Here is a 16,178-nt window from a genome sequence, read left to right on the forward strand (position 1 = left end):
GGTCGACAAAAAGATCCAGGTCAAACTTTCATCCGGTTAGGAATTTTTATTTTTCGACCAACGAAACAACAAAAGGGGTCAACCCTGACGTGACGGGCCGAGGCAAAATACCGACAGGGACGATCGGGGTGGGGAGGGGAGCGTCATTCACCTTTTTAGGACGTTCAACGGTCGGGACAGTGTCGGTTCTAAGACAATCGATACAATTACCGGGGAACCGCCATCGACGATGGGAAGACGAAAGCTAGGAGGGTCGGTCGCTGGAATCCCTCTTTTCTCCCTCGGCAGAAACTACCCCTTCGAGTTTTCCTCTTCCTCGAGCGTACCCTCGCTTCCTCGACGCGCAAAAAAAAAGAAAAAAGAAAAGAAAGAAAAAGGGTGAAAGATTTCAGAAGAAGACGAGATCAGTTCCGATTTCTATTAGATGGGAAATAAGTAGGTTCTACCGATGATCGAATTGCAAAAATTATTGTATCACGCTATAGTGATCGGTCGTGGAACGTACGAGATGAAGGATGCGACGATCGATGAAAGAATTTTCGACACTGTCGATCAGGTATACAGTCCAAGAAGTTTCACGAAAAGTAAAATGCACGTGTGTGTAAACTGTAAATAATAATCTTGGCAAAAAAAAAGAAGAATCACTGGATGCATGAGCGTTAAGTTACACGAACGATCATTTAATTAAGGTATTTAAAATAAATCCATAAAAAGTAATAATATTCAACGACGTTGAAGTTGCAGTAATTACTCGTATGTACGTACATATGTACTCGTGTCAGTTATTAAGCTACAAGTTGTTCGACTTCATTGAAGAAAGATAATGCAGGCAACAAACCGCGGAGTTTACGACATTCAATGAAAAATGTAACAAAGGAATAAATCTGCAACAACGAGGTACGAGCCGTCGAGATTATCGTCAGTGGAAAGAATACCGTATACAGAAATGCCGAAATTCACTGGAAACCACGAAGAGAGACAAATCGATTTCGGATAAAAGTATATTCCAGAAAAATAGCCGCGTGTTATTCGGGTTATATTTCGATCATGGCAGTCTACCAATCGTAATAAGATCTGGTCTATCGACGAAAGGCTCGCGCTAGGGAATGCAGCTCGAGAATTTCCAGAGGCGAGGCACGCCGTTCTGGGGGTGGTCGATCAACCCCCGTGGAAACGCGATGGAGCGAGTTGCGGTCAGCGCTAGGATTCGAAATACGACGGTGTACGTACTCTGTTACGTCGCGTACGCAACGATGTTATGTTAACCTTATCGTTGGGATGGTGGGTTGGCACGTAGTGTCACGCTAACACCCCCCAATTGCTATTTGCCACGACGACACGGCGAAATCTTCCAGACCGCGCGTTCAGCCTGGAATTCTCCGTAAAACTTGCCTCTAAACTCCCGCAACGAGCGAGAGAACAAGTTGCAACCCCGCCGTGGAGTTTATCCCCGAGTGGATCGCGTTTATCGAAATTTCAATGTCGATCCACCTAACTGAAGCGATATCGTTCGCGCGCCTTCTCCCTCGTCTTTTAAGGACGATTGAAATTTTAGTCTCCTCGGGATGAAATTCAGGCAGAGCAAGCGTACACACAAGCGCGTGTCAAGAGACAAACGTTTAGTCACAACGTTAACTGAGCGTCGCATCAAAGTCACGATGAATCGAATCATCCCCAGCAAGCTAATCCCCAAATTTACTCGATCGCCGTCGTTTTCAATCGGCGTGCTTCTAATCGTGGCGATAGACCGCCGTAATTTCGTGCATCACGACATTCGCTTGATTGTTTTTCACGTAGGCGAGATCCGTGTCTCATAAAGCAAGGACGAGACGAGCTGCGGTTAACGACGGTATTCGAAATACACGGCGAACGCGAAGTCCATTCTGGCGTGTACGCAACAACGGCGTGCTAACCTTACTGTCACGCCGAGGCCAAAGGGATGTAAAGCCGCGATAACGCCTCCGAATCGTTATTGGGTGTGATAGAGAAGCCACCCCTCAACGTTTACAAACCACTCTATCGTGGAAACGAAGCATCGTAAACAGCTGGAAAGCCGTCGACGTCTAGAAAACTAATCGCGCGATTAATTTCTACGCTCGTCTATCCACTTTGGATAAATACCAGTTTCGTTTTCTTCGGTTGTGAAATTTGTCAAAAGTCGAGTTGACGATGTACAGAAGTTTTCAGAAAGGGATAGTTTAGTTGGAGTAGTTTGTAGAGACTTGCGCAAACTTTTGCGCTCGTAGATGAGTATTCTTGAAAAAAATGTATCGCGATCGAAAGACGAAACTATTCTTCAGCCACGTAGTTGAGGAGTTCGAAAGTTGCACTAACGCAAATGACTGAGATTCCTAAAGGGAGAGTTATTATTTTGAACAAGTTCTTTAAAAGCGTCTCGTTGCTTGTTTATCCGCGACAGTTGCGGGAGTCGAACAGTTTCAGTTTCAAAGTTACGTTCTATGAAACCGAGGTAAAACTCTCGAGAAAAGAGAGTTATTAACCAGTTGCAAAATTAACGCACCAATTTTCATTCCGTCGTTACTTCATCACGCAACGCGAAATCATGCAGTCTTGCCCGAAAAAGAATTCGGGTTCGTTTCGAAATACCACCGGCGGAATAGCGAACGGTGCATCGGTGAAATGAAATTCAAGGGAGGAATTTCGGAGTCATGAATGCTCGTGCAGCCGAATCACCGGCGTAGCAATCGAAATAATCGATAAAACGAACGCACCCCGGTGGGTACGCGGACGACGACGTTCGAAAGAGCAAAACGTTGCGCCCAAGAATATTCCCTCGGCTTTTGGCGTCAACCAAATACATCGGCAAGGCGAACGGGGAACGTTCTCGTTACCAACGCCTATTGCTACGAGATATCCCTGAAAAGTGATTCATCGAGGAAATCGGATGTAACCCTAACGCCGATCGTTCCCAAAGACGACGACACACAGAGAGAACGAGGAACGAAACAGAGAAAGCGAGCGAGCAAGCGAGCGAGAGAAGGAAGGAGCAAGGGAGAGAACGAGAGAGAGAGAGAGAGAGAGAGAGAGAGAGAGAGAGAGAGAGGACGAGATGATCGGCGTAGGCGCCGAGTATACGTCGTTATCCACCTGGCGGGGTTTGCGCAGCGCAAAACGCAAACGCAGGAGAGCGCAGAGAGAGGCGCTCTCAGCGCATGGGGCAGTAGCGCTGGTCGCGAGGGGGTGGGCAAGGGGGTGGATGGTCGAGAACGGGACAAGGTCCGGCAGAGAGGGCTGCGATGGGGCGAGCGAGAGGCTAAGAGGGCCGCGGGGTTGTTGGGGAGGTCGAGGGGTGCGCGTCCGAGAGAGGGTTGGTGGCTCGGTGGTGTGATAGAGGCGGCGAGGAGGTGAGGTGGGGGTGCCCGGCACGGGGCCACGGCGCAGTTGCTACTCAGACACGGGGATGCTCGCAATGCCTCTATCAAAGGTTACCGAAATTTTCCTAAAATAATCGCGTTTCGTTGCGGCGATCGGCGGATAAATCGTGTCCGGTGCGCGCGAGGTGTTCCTCTGATCATTTGGGGGGAGAGAGAAGTTTCGGGTCCGAGAGCCTGAGTCGACGGAACGATCTCTTGGGAGAATTGGCCGCGGTTGGGGGCGCGTCGCCGCGTATATAGTATTCGCGTTTGAGAATCGCGAAAGAGTATAAGGACCGAGAAGAGCGGGAGAGAAGCCGCGGGTTGATCGTGGGACGTCCGGTGGTGAGAGATCGGAGCGTGTTCGCCTTGGTCGACTTGGCGCGATGGGAACGAGGGCGCGGGACGAGAGGTGAAACACATCACCCAAGAGAAAGAGAAAGGGAGAGAAAGGGAAAGACCGAAAAGGAGAGGCTGAAAGAGAGAGAAAGATAAAGGCGAAGGAAGGACCGAGAGAAAGAGAAAGAGAGAAGGAGAGGGAAAGCCCAAGGAGAAATGAGGATGGAACGAAGGAGGAAGGAGACTACCAAGCTTTCTACCAAGATCACCATCCCGCGACGTACCAGCAGACACTGGCGAGTCGCGAGAAGCACGTGGGGGAGAAAAGTCCGGGAAAGCATGAGGAGCGAGGAAGAGAAAGAGGCTGGTAGCGAGAGCCCGATGCGAGAGAGCGAGAGAGAGAGAGAAAGACAGAACCAGCCTCCCGACGCGTCTTACCACGGACGCGCAAGGAGCGACGCCGCGCGCCTCTCTAGAAGGGGAACCACGATCTGGAGGGGGTGGAAAGGGGGTGGCCGCGGCGGGGGTAGCAAAGACGCTCATTCGTTCCTCGGGTCACGTGGGCCTCTTCTTATAAGCAAGGTTTTTCCTTTCGTCCCGCGGGAAATTCGAACCCCTTACGCCGACTACTTACCCCCTTGGAAAGGGATGAGGTCTTCGTTCGATAACGGACACCACGATCTTCCTGCCACGTATCGATGATACCAAGTTTCGACAGGATTTTTCCCTCGTTGTTCAAATTCCCCAATATTTTTTCCTCTTTTTTTCTTTTTTCTTTGTTTGGGATTTTCAACTAGATTTTATCTACAGTATTGCCTGTCTTAAGTTTTTTTGCTCTCGTTTACCAAGATTTAAAATACGTCGTTTTGCCTTTCCTCTCTATTTTTCATATTATACATACATACATACGTACATACATATATACATACATATATATATATATATACATTTACATACATACATATATATATATACATTTTTTTTTCGGAAAGGTAAAAATTTGTTTCTGTCGTTAAGGATTTGTCGAATTTACTCGTCTATTCTCGGTCCTGTTCTCGGGTCGAAACGCGTCGCGAACCGCGTCGAAACTCGTCAAAATTCGAAACGTAAATCGCGCGACTAGATTAACTTTTCTATAGAAAAGAGGGCGACTCAGATTCTCGACGATCATCCCCCCCCCTTCGTATACTTTCTGTTTCAGACGCGTCGCACTGTGTTGTTATGTGTTGTCATAGTTATTTCATTGAAAAATTAATTTCACCGTTTTCGAAACACGCACCGATTTCTGTCTGTGAAACACAAAGTCTGAACAACTCCTCTTAAGTTTCTGCCGAAACCGGACTTGATTATTTAGACCAAGCTTTCGTTCGAGCGTTCCTCATTTCGAAATTACGACAAGTAAGAAAAAGACGACGAAGAAACGGAAGAAGAAGAAGAAGAAGGAGAGGGAAAGAAGGATAACCAAGAAAAAAAATACCAAAAAAAGCACAAAAAAAGAGAAGAAACGAAATTAAAACAAAAAAAAGCATTGCCTTAAGAAAAGAAGAGTATACCTACACTGTCGAAGGAACAAGCAAGAAACACAGGGGGGGAAAAAGAATAATAAAAAAAAAAAATAACAAAAAAACACTTTAGACGCCTAACAAAGTAAATTGTAAAGATATGACTAAAGTATATTTTTAACAAGTTTTGAGAAACTTTAGATTTTAAACGTAAATTTTAAAAGCGAAAAATGAAAAAAAACCATAAAATTCTTAATAACTAAAAATGTGATCTAAAAGTCGTTGCTACCAAGAGAAGCCTTATGTCCTTGTTTCAATTAGTTCGGTTCCAAACGTAAGTACCAAACCAAATCCACAAGAAAAATATCGTCAGAAAAGTTGCATGGCATGCTTGCACGACACTCTTTCCGACTGAATCCGTTACTCGTTTACGTCTATTTGACAAAAGAAAAAAAAAAAAAAAAAAGAAAAAACTTCGCACTGACGCGATCCCATCCACAGCTTTCTTCTCAGCGTACGACCTCTCCGTACGATCTCTCCGAAAACTGTGAATCCGAAAAGACGATAAATCACAGGAACGCGCGCACGAGCTTTCTTTCCGCGTGGAACGTTTCTTACCACTTGCAATAATGACAGCCCTTTACAGAGCGGCACACCCAGCAACAACCGCCACAAAGTTGCCTCTCTGTAATTGTATACTTTCGTGCGTGCAGCACCGCTCGCCACGGCTGCAACACTTATTATAGTAAATCGGTTAAACGCGAGAGCGTCCGTAATCATAGCAACTACGGTGTAATCACTACTGTTACCCCGTAGCATTGCCATTACAGGCATTATCATTATAATTCGCAGATTATTAAGTAGTATGCAACGACGGGTACGATGACTGGGCTGTCCCGTGTCGAATCGCCGCACACGCGACGATCTTGGAATTTTCTACGAGAGTAAACAAACTTTACTGCAGTCCATCGAACGAATAGATCGAACCCGGTCTTCTCAAAAATCCAACGACATCGTGTAATATAGTTTCCGAGACGTTCTCTATCGTGAATTACGGGATTGGTAGAGCGGTAGAAAAAGTTGTTAACTATTCGCGACCGTGGCACGTGTATCGAGAGTCTTGCCAGCATCGAGCAAATTGGTATCGAGTATCGGGCGCGTCGTTTCGCAAAGGAGTACATTTTCCATCCCGTGGAAAAATGGCGACCAAAATTCGTTGGAAAACGAACGGAATGGCGGAAGAACATGGCCTCTGCCGAGCAGAGGCGACTCGTAAAATCGGCAGGGGTCAACGAATCGCCGCCGGGACAGAGGGAAAAATTTATAGCTGGGAACGCGAGGCACCGCTCGAAAACGAACGAAACGCACGGGAGTGAGGATAGAGAAAAAAAATCAGCGAGGCGGAAGTGGGAGAGGGTGGGTGGAGGGGGAGAGGGCGGGGAGAAAAATTGCGAATCGGACGAACCTCGCTTCGAAATCATTTTATTTTTCATGGGACGATGACGCACCGCTGGGGCAGACCCCGGGAGCCCCGTACCGATGATCGAGAAGGGGTGAGGCGAAACGCGAGCGGGTGGAAGAAGGGCGACGGGGGGGGAGGGGGTGGAAAGGGTGGTTATACCGGGGTTCGATTCGAAATTTCCTATTTCGCAACTCTGGAAGCCTGGCTCTGAAAACCGGCGGCCACCGTTGCCGCATGCAACGTAGCAACGCGCAACACGCGAACACGTTTGGCGAACGAACGAACGAACGAACGAACGAACGAACGAAAATGACGACTACGGGGCGATTGGGCGGCGAGTGGGTGGATGGGTTGCAGAGAATCGGCAACAACGCGCTTTCGTCGGGCTTTTTTCGATGATTTTCAAGCAAGGGGGTGCTTGCTGCTGCCGCTGCTGCTTCTGGTAACTGGTGCTGGTAGCGGCACACACGCGAACGCATGGGGCTGCACAGGGTTTACGTGTAGGAATGCGCGTGAGTCTATCATCCCATTTGGCTGGGTTCGTCGATGGTCGTTGTTGTTGCGCCGGGAATACCAGCAGGGGGTGGTGGACAGGAGCGGAAAGGCGTTAGGGTGCCCCTCGGTGGAAAGAGGAGGCGATGCAACTCCAGTGTGTGTCGGTGGTAGCATGAACTAGGGTGAGCGAGAAAGCGAGCGAGAACGCGAGAGAAGGAAGAGATAGAAAGAGAGAGAGAGAGAGAGAGAGAGAGAGAGCGAGAGAGAAGGGAGAGTAGGGTGGCGGGCCTGCATGCATTTTTTTTCCACACCCCGCGTATTGATCCCGGAGTCATTCAAAATGGCGGCCGGGGCCGAGTCAGCCAATGACTGCCTGAATCGATGACTGCAGCGAGCCACCCCCGGACCGGCCAATGGGAGGCCAATGGGAGGCCGTCGCACGGCGTTCTATGCGGGAACCACCACCCCGATATACGAGACACCGGCCTACCACCTTCCTAGTCCCGCTAGTACGTGCACATGCGTTTGCACGCGTGTCTGTTTCGTGTTCCGGGTTCGAGCTCGTCGATGACCCGGGACACGTCGATGATTTCCACGGAAAATTCCCCTTCCCGGTCCGGTCGAGCTGCATTTCGACCCCCTAAAAAACCGTCAAACTTTCCAACGATCGCTCGGCCGCCCAGCTATTTCCGTCCAGACCGTTCGCATTCGCCGCGATTAACGGCCTACCCCAACCACCTACTCCCCGGCCCACCCTCTTTTATTCCACCCTCGCGAAATAACAGCAATCGGGACTCGTGCTCTCCGAGTCGTTTAATCGAAAGAATCAGCCTCTCTCTCCTTCTCTCTCTCTCTCTCTCTCTCTCTCTCTCTTTCGCTTTACCAATCTTCTCTGCTCACCGATCTTGCATCAATCTAGCTCTTCTTCGGATTTTTCGTCGAAAATTTCTTCTCATGACGAGTCGAGCTTCTTTTCTTTCGAACGAGAATCTCGAACGACGACAATCTTGTCGCGACACGATTCAATCTCTCCAACCGTGCTCTTATCTTGGTCACCTTGATCCTGGATCCGCATCCTCTTATCTTATCTTGTCTGTTCGTTCGAGTCGCAAAAAATGGCAACCGTCGTCGCGAAGAAATCCTCTCTTTTTTCCCTCCGCCTCCCGTCTCTTTACACTCCACCGTTCTCCATAGGTACGTACGTACATACGCAGAGACTCGATCGGGAGATCGATCGATCGATCGATCGATCGAATCGTGGGGAAAGAAACGAACGAGAGACCGCGTGGAAGGGACGATGCATCGAGCCAATGTTTGTCTCTGAATCGAAGCGCATCAATTTTCTGCGGCACGGCACTCGTTGCCGCACTTTGTGCATAACGCGGGGCAAAGAGAATGTCGAAACTGCACGAGGCACGAGGCACGATTGCATCACGGTCTGCGGAGCGTGCACCGCGCGCTGCATTACATCTGTGTGTGCATATATACTTAGATTGGCTCCTATTGACATAGCCACAGACGACTACAGTGGTGGTACAGTCGGGAAAAATGCGAGCGACGCGTTCCACAGACCTCGTCGCCGCGTGTCCGCGCCGAGTTTCGTCGACACTTTGATCTCGGTCTCGGGGAACGGCGACGCGACCGCTAGCATCCCGATTTTCCGACAGAATGAATTAATAGGAAATCGAGCGTTCGTCCACGCTGTTTCCCTTCGAGCGTGCGTCCTTCTCCTCGTCACGTCAAAACGTCAAAAATCGATCTCTCGCGTACGCGCGCGGGCGCGCGCGCGCGAGAGAGAGAAAGAAAGAGAGAGAGAGAAAGAGACATCAGCCGTCACGGTTCGATGATTCTTTTATCACCGATCGACACGTCGCACCGATACGCAGCCGCTGTCTTTTTATTGTCGAAATTCATCGATACTTCGTCCCGATCCGTCGAGGCGCGTAACCGGAACGATGTTTGTCAAATCGATGTTTGCTACATCGCGCGGATTTTGTTGATCATTGTCAATACTGCGTTTGTGTAAACAACCGCCGCAAATTCGTCGCGTCTCGTCGATCCGTATAATGATTCCAACGCGATGAGATTCTGTTACGAATCAATCGAATCAATCCACCGACCCGGTTCTTTTTCCCCCTTTTTTCGTCTTTCTTTCTTAATCGAATCGACGATTTAGATCGCCTTAGAGGAAAATATCGTGGGAATCTCGACGATTCGTTGATTCTTGATCCGTTTCTTTATCCGGGGAGAATTTGCACGACGATTCGAGAAAGGGTAGGAAAGTGCGAGAACGAACGCCGCACTTTCTGCAGCAGCTGTACCAAACGCACGATGGAATGGTTTTTCTAGCGCGGGCAGTTTTTCTATTAAGCTTCATTTGTTTCTTTCATTGCGTAATGCGCCGGACGCGTCGCTCATTTCATCCTACTGGCCAGCACTCCTACCGTTACAATTCTTAATCCGGATTGCCGTTTCGATACTTCGCGTCGTGTTTTTTTTCTCTTTTTTTCTGCCCATCCAACGATTCGACGTTTTGCGCTACAAGTGGTGCGAGCAGGGTTCGCGAGGTTCTGTAATGTTGCTTGGAATTATTTTTCTACGAATTTCTCGACACTTGCGGCGACGCAAGTGAGCTTCATCGTGAAACTCTGTCGCTTCGTTCTTCTCGCTATTTCGATCGAACACGGATCGCGTGCCTCCGCGCGATGCGATCGATAATCCCGCGCGACGGTTAGCACGGACAGAAACCTAAGAACAAGTCACCCTTTTCTGTATTCGTTCGACCCTTGTTCGTTGGCCCGCCACCAGGCGTCACTTCATCACGGGGTGGTTTTCTCTCGAGGGGATGAATCTGCGAGGCTACTGTACTGTACAGCGTATTCAAAAATTCGCTTCTGTTCAAACGCTCCAATTTAATCATTGACCTAGCCGATCTGAATAGAACCGACGACAAAGATAATTCCGAGCGAGTCTGATACAATTTAACAAGAATTGACAAGAATCACAAGATAATTCCAGAATGCAAAACGTAGGTCCAATAAATAACGACCTAAAACTCGCGCGACTCATCTGAGAAAAAGAGTCGAAAGAGGCAAAGCGTACTAATTAAAAAAAAATGCAAAAAATATCGGCGAGGAGCTGAATTCCCCTCGAAAAAGGGGAATATCAAAGGGAGTCTGACGGCTCGGTAAGAAGAAAAAGTAGTCGCACCGCCAACGCGGTACCAGCAACATTCTATACGCTCAGCAGGAAGCGGAGGTACCGTCTGACAAAGTGACTGGTACGCGTAAGATATTCAAAGAGAGTATCGAGAGAACGCGGTTGGCGATCGGTGGCGGTTGAACGGAGAGGCAGGTCGAGGGTCTCGTTTTGGCGGAGAAGGCGGACAATCGAAAGAAAGAAGGCAAGATCAGGGCTGGAAGACAAATGTCTTCCTACGCGGAGGCCGGCTCGGTTCTATCAGGGGAGTCGATCGAGTCGATTCACCAAGAGAAAAAGGAGCGAGATGGAGAAAAAGAGCGGACGTATGGCTGAGAGAGAGAGAGAGAGAGAGAGAGAGAGAATCGGATGGCGGTGGCGGCACAACGGCCACAACTGGTCGCCAAGATGCAAGTGCACGTGCAACGTTCGTATGCACCGACTCGAGTTGGTATCCTTCTCTGTGTGTCGGTTGGCTTGGTCGAGGTTCCAGCTGCCGATCGGGATCAGGGGGAATCGGGATCGGGATTGGGATCTAAAATGTTACATGAACGTGTGCACGTACGTAGGTGCAATTGGTCGTCGTCGTCGAGTTGGTCAGCCGCTGGCCGGCCCGTGCGAACGCTATTCCGGTGCATATGTGCGCATGCAGCTCGCGCGCGATCCACCCACCCTTCGTGAAAGAGCCTCGACTCTCACCTGTTTTTACCCTGCTGGTTCATTTGTAATTTAAAACGAGCCTCGATTGCCCAATGCCCGGTCCCTCCTCCACCCGCCGCGCGCGCGGCCGCACGGTATCGCCGTGAGTCCATAAATTTGTGCGTATTTTTCCCGTCGTAAAAGTTTTGCGAGGCCCTACTTGAAAAATATTCCGCGGCTAACGCCGGTCTCTCCTACCCGGTTGTTTGATTGTAGATAGCTTTCATCGGTTAGTAAACGGGGAATTAGCAGACAGGGCGCTTCCTTTGGAAACTCGATGCGCTGCTTCGCGTTTTTTCCCTTCTCTCTTTTTTTCCTACGAGAAACGCGGAACAATTTGCGAAATCGAACATGTTACGTCACACGTTACGAAAGTGAGGAGGAACATGTACTTTCTCTTTCGCAACCTCGCCGAAATTCTTACCTCGGTAACAGCCTGTCGCGTACCGGAAGTTCGATCGCGATCGTGGTACAAGTCCCCTCCTTTCTTCGTTCTCGTACACACCCCCGCGCCGCAGTTTTGCGTGTTTATGCAGATGCGAGTGCGAGTGGAAGAAAAAAAAAAAAAAAAAGAAGAAGAAAAGAATGCTCGTACGATTACGGACATCTGTCAGATTCCCCCGCAGATAGATTCGTGAAGCACGTGTCCGCGTGTTCCCAAAACGGCAACGGGTTTCCTCTTTCATTCTCTTTCCTTCGCCACCTTCGTGACGAAGCGAAAAGAAACGAAACGAAAGGGAAAGGGGTGGGTGATCCGAAAGATCGTCTCTCTTTGAACCCGCGCGATGAAGGAAAGCTCGAGGTCCATCGAGCACGATCTTCACGCATGGTCGGACGTTTGCACGTGCGTGTCGCGTAAGGGTGGCAAAGGAAATCTCGAGGGTAGGAGAGGGAAAGAGAGCAGAGGCTCGGAAGAATCCACGGGACGGGCTCATTTTTTCGCTGTTACCGGGAAACAACGCGTCCACCTGAAGAGCGTGAAAAGAGAAAGCGTCTCGTGGCAGGTAGAGAGGGTGGACGCTGTGTACGAGAGGCGACACGGCACGCGGCCGTGGGGTTGGAGCGGAAAAAAACGAGGGTGCGCTTCTCCGCCCCCTGGACTCACACTTCCACGTGCACGCCACGTGGAAAAAAGGACGAGACCAACGTAAAAATGCGGCGCGTGGGGATTGCCGGCCGCTGGTGGGGGATGAAAGCAAGCGAACGCGAGAAGGTGAGGGAAAAGCGAGCGGAGGAAAGGACAGAACTCGGCGTAGAGGGTGGAGGAGGGTTGTTTCGCGCGGGAGCAAGTGACAGACACGGAAGAGGCGAGAGAGAGAGAGAGAGAGTGAGAGAGGGACGGGCAGAGAGAAGAACGAGTGTAGAGGGGAAAGACGTTGCAGTGGCCAGGAAGGGATGGAAAGCTTATACATCGCGTGGTGGGGTAGACACGTTAGACGAGGCGCGTAGAAGGGGCGAGAAGGAAGAGAAGGGGCCTCGTCTATTTGACGAGGAGGGTGCGTAAGACGAGTAGGATGACCATCGACCAGCCACGACTATGAAATGAACATCGGGCGCCTCTGTTGAAAAGTCGACGTCCTCCCCGAGGTCGACGATCCATCTTTCGATCGAGATCTCCGAGCGAGACACGGTGGCGAGAACCACCCTCCTTCTTCTTCGCGGCCGTGTCGCTCGAATTGGGTAACGGGAAACGGCCAACGATGACGAGGTGATTCTCTAGTGGTAGAGTACCTAGCTTCGAAATGGCAAAAAGTGAAGTCGGTCGATGAGAAAAAAAAAAAAAATCCGATTCGAGAAGGGTCGAGACCGAAGTGGGAAGGGATAAAAAAGAAAGCGCGTCTCACTCCCCCTCGTTCTGGTTAGTCACGCGTGTGTGGCCATACGGAGCCAACAAGGGAGGAGGCCATTTTTATACGACGGTCCCCTTCTTTTTATTCGTACCTCAGACTGCCGCTACACCCCCTTACAGAAGCCCTCGACAAGAATTTTTCGGTCAGTCGAATTCATCGCGTCGTGACGTTCGCACGTTCACGCTACGTTTGTACGTTTCTGAAGAGAGTTGGCCGCGAACGTCGGTTCGGAAAGAGAAAAGGAAAAATTAAAAAAAAAATAGAAAAGTGACGTTACATAGAATATATATACATATATATCTTAGAAAGCTTCGGATGAGATTTTCAAGGGCAATCTTGAACGAGGGGACGAAAGGGAAGAAAAGTAGGCGCGTGTTTATATTCGTTGCACTAAACGCGAGTCAGAAGAGACGACGGTGGGTGGCGATCCAGGTACACAGGGATAGACAAGGATGATCGGACGAGTTCTTGCACCCTGTCTTTCTGGAGGATATTCTCGAGAGGGAGGATAGAAGAGGAGAGAAACGGAAACGGAGAGAAGCGAAAAAAGGATCGAGAGAGAGAAAGAGAGAGAGAGAGAGAGAGAGAGAGATATCGCTGGTACAGAGAGTAGGGAAGGTGAAAAAGGAGGAAGGAAAAGGGAGAGAAAGAGAGTGGAACACCGCTCACCGCCGCCCCACTCTCTTTCTCACCCCTTAGAAAAGCTACCCCCGGTCGGAGACGTCGGCGGAGTCGGCAGCCGAGTGTCCCCCACCCACAAGCGAGGAGCTTGGGCAGAAGGAGCAGGGCGCGAGGGGTAGTCGTGAGTGTTGAGGAAAAGGGGGAGACAGAGCGCGCGCCTCGTCGTAGCTATCTGGTGGGGGCGAAGGAAAAGAGGGGTAGCTTGAAAACTGCTGTCCTAGAGCAGGCTCAGTTTTTCGTCCTCTCGGAGGTAGATTTTGGCCGTGGGAGTACCGGTCAAGGGTCGGACGTCGGTCGTGAGTGACCTGGGCCGGGGCCCAGGTCCTAAGGACCCTGGCTCGCGAGCCTCTTACGCGGAAAACCGAGCCGGCAAACGGAGCCGGAGGCAGCCAGAAATTTCGCGACCGCGCACCACCTAAGACAACGCCCCTACCCGAACACGCGTTCTTTAAGGCACGAGGGGGTGGCTTTTAGTCAGACGCACGCGGTCTGAGAAGCGCGCCACCACCGGCCCCCGACGGAGAAGGACTTAGCGTTTCTCGCGAGCCGCAGACCCGAGTCAGTTTCGGTTCCTCCTCCGTCAAGGACTCGAGAACGCGGAAGAGGAGAGAGCTTTTTCCTCGATCGTCGTACACGCGCCGTTGCCGTTGCCGTTGTCGTCGTCGTCGCGAATCATCATCGTCGTCGTCGTCGTCGTCGTCGTCGTCGTCATAGTTGTCGTTCCCGTGGTCGTCGTGGTGCTTCATCGTCTTTGTAACTGCAATACGGGATACATACTGGGAACAACGCATCGTCTTGCCTGACAAGATAACCAGAGACAAACTCTCTCGACGCTCCAACTTCGAGGAGAGAAGTAGATCAAGTGCGTTTTACGATCGTCGTTAATGCTACCAGATTTCGATGCTTCTCTCTCCGGCGAGAGACCACGGAATTCGATCCGATAGGAACGGTGTAAGGGATCTTGGATTTTTCCTTCGATTCCTCGTCCTCGATGTGATGTCTTCTTCTTCTTCTTCTTCTCCTTCTTCTTCTTCTTCTTCTTCTTCTTCTTCTTCTTCTCCTCCTTCTTCTTCTTCGTCTGTTTGCCTCTCAGTGCTCGGACCAGCCGCGGGACTTAGACGAAAACAGTGATCAACGTTGCTCCCACGCAGATGAGGATATGTCCGAGGGATGCCCCGATCGTTTATTTTTTCCATCGTGATTTTAGTCAGTTTTCCCCTCTTTCGGCCAACCACCGCTGATCCACCCCCTCTCCATTCCACTTGCCTGACATGCCCGGTACACGTCATCGTCGTCTGCAGTGTTTCGTCGCGATCGTGGACGGCTCGATCCTTTCTTAATCCCGGCGTCAGGCCGGCGATGGAGTGCCTTGTTAAGATACGGACGAAACGAACGAAAAAACTCGCGTCGAGGAATTACACGGACGAGCCGTTGTTCCGACACTTGTCCGCGAAAATGTCTTGAAACGTTCGACCGACCCGTTCGCCAGCCATTCGACGATATCCGTTCCGGCAACGAGAGAACGTGTCGATGACAAAAGAAACAATTTTCGATGCCGCGAACGATGCCGATGACTCCTTGGAAGGTGATGAGAAACTGACATCTTCCCTTCGATCTTGACAATCTTCGTTCCTTGTACGAAAACGGGAGTAGATCTTTTTCTAAATCTAAAACTTTGAACCGTCGTCGAGGTTGAAAGAGACGTTTCGTAGAAAACGTCGCCGGAGTGTCACCGTGTCGTTGGATATTCCATTTCTTTCTCTAGCCTTCGTTCGCGATTCGTTGTTCGCGGCAGTCGACAGGAAAAGCCGCGATGAAAAATTTTCACCAACTCGCGCCCGTAATCGCGTGCAATTTGTTTTTATCGAATTAATTAATTCCGGTAAACGAGAGCGGACCATGCGAAGGTCTCGTTGATTCGCTAATGGATGGATGCTTTAAACCGTACAAAACAAAACAAAAAAAAAAAAAAGAAAAAAAACAGTGTTTCGCTGATGATTCGATGTGAAAAAAAAAGACACGAGTGGTCGTTTGATGAAACGGTGACGGTGAAATATCGCGAGGATGGTTTCGCCTCATCTTCATTCTTTCTCGTTCGATGATTTGTTTAAAGAAGCCAGTGCAAAACCGAGATGACTTTACCGGAGTACTCGCGATTTTCATGAGAGACAGAGAATTTCGACGGTCGACTGTAATGCGTGACGCGACGGCAAAACGTTTCTCGGTTCACGTGCTGTGTCGTGAAACTACACTGACAGATGATTTGATCGACGAGGCGACGAAAAGTGCAAGATAGTGCGAAACGCAACTATTTTTTTTTTTCTTCTTCGAACCTGATAATCTGAAATCGTCGTTCGAAGTATGAAAATTGAAACTCGTAGCTTTTCGTTGGAACGGAACACATTTCGGTGAATTCCAAAATCCTATCCCATCCTCGTGCACCCTTGGTTGAAGACAAATCATATCAAACGAATGTTGAAACGAAAACTGGAAAACACGGTTTAGGTGTCGAGACTCAGTGCCGTGAATTTCGCGGAAATTAGAAAATCAAGGGAACGGATGCAATGGCGATTTTGTC

The 16,178-nt window shown here is 49.8% G+C and overlaps 1 protein-coding gene and 1 long non-coding RNA gene across 2 annotated transcripts in view; both read left to right on the plus strand.

Moving 5' to 3' along the window:
* Positions 1–16,178, plus strand: part of LOC122534974 — a 33,888-nt gene that overhangs the window by 15,714 nt on the left and 1,996 nt on the right. The gene's annotated exons all lie outside the window — the stretch shown is intronic.
* LOC122534976 lies at positions 3,343–5,404 on the plus strand. Its single transcript, XR_006308031.1, has 2 exons — positions 3,343–3,445; positions 4,915–5,404. It is a non-coding gene; the product is annotated as an uncharacterized LOC122534976 (long non-coding RNA).

This window comes from Frieseomelitta varia, unplaced genomic scaffold, assembly GCF_011392965.1.
Source record: "Frieseomelitta varia isolate USP_RPSP 00005682 unplaced genomic scaffold, Fvar_1.2 scaffold_653, whole genome shotgun sequence".
NCBI classification, from domain to species: Eukaryota; Metazoa; Arthropoda; class Insecta; order Hymenoptera; family Apidae; genus Frieseomelitta; species Frieseomelitta varia.